Genomic DNA, 7,193 nt, shown 5'->3' on the forward strand with positions numbered 1-7,193 from the left:
TAATTATTTTACAAACCACTGCTAAGATCAAATTCGAATTTTACTTCTCTATTTTAGTTCAGGGAATAATTAAAATAGGAAGGTATCCTTAAATGCTATTTATACTAGTACTAAATTTAACACTTCTATATTTAGCATTTCTTGTTGCTATTTTCAACATTTGGGTATCTCTGGTTCCACTCTCCAGGACTCCACTACAGTCTCATCTTTTTTTATGTCTTTTACCTGTCTGGACAAACCATATTTTTCCGAGATATGTTGAAATTCCTACATATCGGTATTGTTGTGGCAGTCAAGCACTCGAAACTACCATACCTGTGTGCTTCCTCTAAGCTGGAGGGGAGAATAACTTATTTGGGTGCCCATGGTTTTGTAGTAAAATGGGACAAAGACCCATGGATATAGGATGGCCACACTATTTCACACTCTACTAACATAGAACCGGATCAACAACTGTGCTTTGGCTCAGAAGGGGCATCCCCTGTTTCAACCTGTTTCATCAATCGGACCAGTCAGAGCACAGGACCATATGGAACAGCTGAAGTAGATCGGATTCTCGGCAGGCACCAGGTAACTGGTAAATTCTTCCTGCTTTCAAATATTTCTAAAGACCCTTGTTGGGAATTCCTTATTAATTTGGGTGAATATATTAGGCAAAGCGATACAACTGAAGCATTACATCACACATAAAATTGGATACCCTACACATATGAAAAACTTGATATACGAGGGCAGAATAATGTAGGCTTACGTGCTCCTCATGGATTATTACATCCTATCAGCATCCTCCATAACCATTAACCTGAGACTTAGAGGAGGAGTTGTGACTTCCAGTAAAATTAAAAGTGCATGAGGAGGTATTGGGAGAAGCACATAAAAAAGCACAACATTAAAACAAAAGAATATAAATGGAGGACCATCCTTCAAGAACATTCTACAAGGAAAAAACACAGACACAGAACCAACAAAACAAGCTGGTACATCACCCAGTCCATACATAGTGGAGAAACTGAACTACACTCCAAAACTAAACATAGACACTCCAGAAACAAATGAGCATTGTGCCACATTTGAAACACAAGCCATTTATTTTCCATTTCAACTGCTTCTAGCCAAAACCAGTATAGATTTTTCACTGGATTTTTAATAATTGGACATTACAATGTGAAATACACCTATGCTCCAAAGGTTTCTTCATTGTAAAATTCCCATCATCAAAGGCAAGAGACATTATCCTACAGGAAGGACCATGGTTCTGGGGATCGTCGGGCCTCTTCATCACACCTTGGTTTCCATATTTTGATGCAAATACCATGGTCGTTTCCAGGATGCCAGTTTGGGTTCGGCTACACAATCTCCCCCTTCATTTCTAGGACAACCGGGTCCTAGCAGGCATAGGGAACAACATTGGGAAGTACATCAAGACAAACACCCAAAGAATGGAGGAAAGGGTCTTCACATTCGCACGAATATGTGTGGAATTAGATCTTAGCAAAAGATTACTAGATCACATTCAACTGACCCACAGAAAATGGAAGTGGACATAGACTATAGATTATGAGAACACAACTTTCAGGTGTAGAAATTGTAGGCAGACAGGGCACCTTCATAAGACTTGTCCTGAAGCCAAGAATGATACTTGAAGAAAGAAGAAGATTGGGAAAGAACCCAAAGGTTGGCAATTTCCCCCGCCCGAGTCCGAAGAGGAGAAGGATGAAGTTGAGGATGAACCCTCACCCAATGGGAATAACCAAACACCAAATGAACCAGAAACGTAGGGGGAAACCCCACAAGACCTAATTGAACCTCAGAACCAGCTGATGCAATCAAAAATGATATCAAAAGAAAGGGATAATAGTGGGAACAAGTGTATACACTCATCAGGCAATTCAGATTTAGACAAGGACAATGCAAGACTTGAAGTTGGGAATCAGCTCGCACTTGTCTCTTTGGTGTCGTCTCAAGGGGAATGGTGCAAGGTCGAGAAAAAGAAAGGGAGAAAAACCTAGCTTTTCTCTTCATATGTATATTAGTTTTCTTTTTGTAGGTTTCTGATTATCATCAGTCATGGACTTGATGATGCTATGTTTCTTAGTAAGATGCAACATGTAATTTTGTTTTCATTAATAAAATTACGCTTTTTCCTGGGAAAAAAAAGCATAGGATGTAACACACACACACACACACACACACACATATAACTATATTATAAAGCTACAACATATCACATAATTAGATATATTATAGTTCTATATACATTGTTTATAACATAACAGAAAATTTTCTATAACTATTTAACATGTAACTTAACTTGTTATTTAACATTTATAACATAACATAAAATTAGTTAACATAACATAGTTCTATAATTATTTAACATAACATATATATATATATATATATATATATATATATATATATATATATATATATATATATATATATATATATATATATATATATATATATATATATTTGGGCCTAGAGTCTGCCCTAAAATTGCTTCCGCTTGGCTAAGAGCTCATCTTCCTCAGACATAAGCAAACAGGTTAACAACCCAAGACCTAGAGGCATCTGGCACAAGTGAAAGCTTGCCCCCTTACAGACCACCAGTGGGTTATTCCACATTAGGGGAGTTTTGAGGTCTAAAATGGGCCTCCTAAGGAAATTATAAAATAACAGTGGAAATAATAAATAATATTAGATTACATCATCAAATTTTAGACTGAAAATAAAAAAGAGAAAACTAATTTTCAGCTCGTATTTTCAACTTATATCCCTATGGGTTTACTCAAATTTTGAGCGGAAGCACTCGTTGGATAAAAAATTTGATTCCTTGTCCAAGGAATACCCATGTTGCATACTTTTGATGGACTCTGCTACATGAAAAATGATAAATACATGAAAAAACATTATTACAATCACGTTTTTCATGTATTTCTCTTTTTTCATATAGCAGGGTCCATCAAAAGTATGCAACATGGGTACTCCTTAAATGAGGAATTAAATTTTTCAGCCAAAAAGTACTCCTGCTCGAAATTTTAGTAAAACCTGAAGGAGATAAGTTGAAAAGATGAGTTGAAAAAGTAGTTCTATTATTTTATTGTTTTTTAATATTTACTTTTTAACTCCAAAAATGGTGAATCATTCCCCATGGTTGACATCATCATCTTGAATCCTATTGGTTCTTATAAAGTTTATTTTGGTTGTACATTTTTCTTAGGAGGCCCATTTTAGACCTCAAAATTACCCTAATGAGTAGCGTGGTTTTCCTTGAATAACGGTATATATATATATATATATATATATCATAGTTCATAACATTTAACATAGTGTAACATGCACATTTTGCATAACTATAACATTGAACATAGCATAATTATTTAAAACATAACATGTATATATACAAAAATTCATGTTTCAACAATGCATCATTGATAGATACATTAAATCCATCATGAAAAGTGCATTTGGTCTAGTAAATAAAAGCATTTAGACTCAAATTTCTAATTTATACCATATTGTTTCATTATGTAGTGTGTTGTACAAGAAACATTGTGATGCAGGTTACCCTGCAAAACCCAGAATCTTTTTACATCTCATGCGTATACAAATGCATCTTCAATATCAAGCTCCGAAATTCCCCATTCCAGCTATTCCCCAAAAACTTTCAATATGCGGAAGCATTTAAACATATGCAATAAAATCATAACCCGACAATCTTCACACAAAGGTTCCTTCATGAATGGAAATCTTTTCCCTGCTAATGGTACGAAACCATACACTCCACAATCAATTTTCCATGGGATTAAACCTAAGCTTCAAAACTTCATGCAAAAGTTTGTCAAACACCACTCAAATATCAAGAATTTAACAAATCGACTATGTTTCTGTTAATTAAGCACGCCCTTGCCTTTTTAAAACAAACTTGATATTGGTTGAAAAGCCAACCCATTCAATGCCATAATGAACCATCGTTTCAGCTATCAATTTAATCTTCGACTAGGTTCAACTTAATCTAAAGCATCAACAATCATAGTTCCTACGAAGTCATCATTTCCAGCCGATATTGAAGCCACAGCTTTAATATCCTCCCGTCCTTTTACAGGTCTGGACTTTGTTTTCAGTGCCTCAACAAGGTCCTGCACAGTTTATCAATTCCCTTTTTTTTAAGGAAACTGGATTGGCTCCTGAACTGACATTCAAAAGTCCCAGCTTTATAATTTCCCGTGCTAAAACAGATGAAGTAGTTGTCCCATCACCTGCTGAATCATTAGTCTTACTTGCAACCTCCCGGATAAAAGTTGCTCCTGCATTTTCCATTGCATCAGGAAGTTCAATAGCACGAGCAATTGTAACTCCATCATTAACAACTTTTGGAACTCCAAATTCATCTAACACAACATTACGACCTCTAGGTCCCAACGTAACCCCAACCGCATCAGCCAATTTGTCAATGCCTATCTGCAATGCAACGCGGGACACCTGATCGAAGGCAATATCCTTTGCCGCCGCTTTCACAACAAGCCGGCTTCTTCTTCCCCATTGCTTCGCATTCAATGCTATCGGCCTCGCCAACAGGCACTGTTTCGGTAAGCCCCTTGCTATTCTCTTATCCGACGTACTGATTTAACTCGCTTCAATGCTAACTTATGCAAATAAGTGTCCTCAGCCAATTACATTAGCGTTAAAACGCCTTTATAACAGGTTGATCTGTATATAAACACCGCAACTCTCCCCTGTTTTATCTGCACAGCTGTATGATAAATTGGTGGGTTTAAATCGCTCTTGGCAAACTCTTCAAATTTCGATTTCTTACCATAACGCCGATGCAATTTCTATTTGGGATCACCACTTGCCGGAATGATATGTCACGCAAGTTTCGCATAGTTCATATCGCCGATGCCACAATTCTGGAACCGATTCACTCCAAAATTGATTATAATCTTCGCCTCCGGTTTTATTGCAATATGATGGGATATGCAATTTCTCCCGCTCCGATGACAATTACACAGAATCGATACAGCAAACACCGTTTATTTTCCTTTGGCAAGATTCTGAAGCAATTGCCGCGTTGATGATCTTCGTGTCACTCTGTGCTATCACCCTATTCCAATAAGAATTCACTCACTCACAATTTGTATGTTAATGACTTTTCCACACTCACAAAATGTGACAGTGCCGAGACTGAATAAAACACAGAATTCATATAATTTTCATAAGAACACACAGACTACCATCATTTCAAACAATTTCTCAGAAAAGAACAATGTCCGAACTTCAAAATTCGTTGTATAATGGTGCATTCAATATTTATTAAAATCACAATAAACAGCAGAACAACTCTCGGCCTTTGGCCCAATTACACAGTAAAAATGACCCCTGTCAACCGATACAGTTTACCCATATTCTGAGCTTACGCTCCACACAAAACCTATTCTAATCTACCTTATCTATATTTTTGCCTTCTAAGCTCATTAATCTATACAAATTGAATTGAAATGATTTAGGTTCAACTCCCTTTAATCACTCAACAAAGTCCTCAAATATCTCAACAAAATCCTAAAATCACTCCTGAATCCCTAAGGATCCTCTCTCACCCAAAATTAATGAAACTAATTTCTAGATTAATATTTAGAAATATCTCCCATCCCTTTACATCCTCCACTAACCAAATATAATTTAATCACTCAAAAGTCTATTAATATTTACATAAATTTAATGTTTTCTCAAAAACATGAGACCCCTTAGTTTTAATAAATACAAAGAAGTTTTCCGAGTCTATGCTCCTGCATCAGACTCCCAAGGTAGAAAATGATCATGATCTCCAGATCATGCGTTTTAAATCTTTGTCCGCCTGGATCCCACATTTTGTTTTGTAACTCATCATCTATATCTGTTGTTTGCTTCTTTTCTCCAGGTCTCCATATCTTATGTTGTCTTGCTCCACTTGCTGCACTTTCACAACCTGTCTCCGTCTTCATTTTGCTGTTGCTGCTTCTCTTACTTGCTGATGTCTTCCTCTGAGACACTTTCAACATGATTCTTCTGATTAAATCAATTTCTTTGTCTAATAAATCTTCAGACTGTTGATTTCTTGCTGCCTGCTGAGCTAAGACGGCTTGCTCAGTTTTTACTTTCTCTATTTGTACTGTCACTTGCTGACTTCTTGCCTCTATGCTTGTTTCTGTTCTGACTGCCACCCGATCATCCATTCCCTCTTGTCTTCTGGAACAGAAAACCTCTTCTCCCTTCATTTGACTGCTCGACTGAGTCAAATATTCACCAGTACCTGCAACAATACCTGCATTCACAAAACACTTGTTAGAATAAAAATCATAAGGCCTTAGTGCCTTACTTCCCACTGCCAGCACTTCAGTATGCTGATCCCAATCATTCTTGAGACTATTAGTTAGTCTTTCCTTGACATCATCTTCTTCGAGAATACCTATGTGTTCTGGAACCTCTTTATTTCCATTCATCTCTGTTTTTATATTCTGAACACTTATCCTCTGTGCTTCTAGTCTCTGCTCCAGAACCCTTAACTCATGCCATAAACCTGTCATCTCCTTTGAGAAACTTTTTGTGCAATCTTCAATACTTTCACAAGCCAAGCTTTCTGTTGTCACCATCTCATCATCTGTTATCAGAACATAATTCTGATTCTGAACTCCTGCAATAAACTCAGTTATCTGTCCATCACTTAATAAAAACAATTGATCATCATCATGTATCATCCCTGCATTCATACACAACTTGTCAGTTTGAAAACTACAAGTTTCAACAACTTTAACCGTCGGTTCATATACCAACTCTTCCAGCTGAATCTCCTTTTCATTCATATGAACTTCCTCCTGTACTGTAACAGTAAAAGCATCACTGCTTTCTTCTTCAGAGTACTTATCTCCTGAAAGACTCCTTTCCACACTTGCGACAGCTTCACAAGATTGCGCATCCTCCTCAGCCCCTGTAACCACATCAAAATTATCAGCTACAAAAATACAAGAGTTCACATTATCCAGCTGGTCTGGATCTACCCAATAACTCAAGAAATCATCAATGATCTCCTCCTCTGTTTCATCAATGGAAACCTCCTCTTCCAACTCAGCTGCTCTGAGTTCTTCCCGTCTCAACTGTACATCCATCATCTGCTCGAGCTTCTTCAGCTCTTCTGTTAACTGCATGTTTATCTG

Source organism: Pinus tabuliformis, chromosome 3_2 (assembly GCF_031772625.1).
Source record: "Pinus tabuliformis cultivar Carrire ecotype Pingquan chromosome 3_2, CPIR1, whole genome shotgun sequence".
NCBI classification, from domain to species: domain Eukaryota; kingdom Viridiplantae; phylum Streptophyta; class Pinopsida; order Pinales; family Pinaceae; genus Pinus; species Pinus tabuliformis.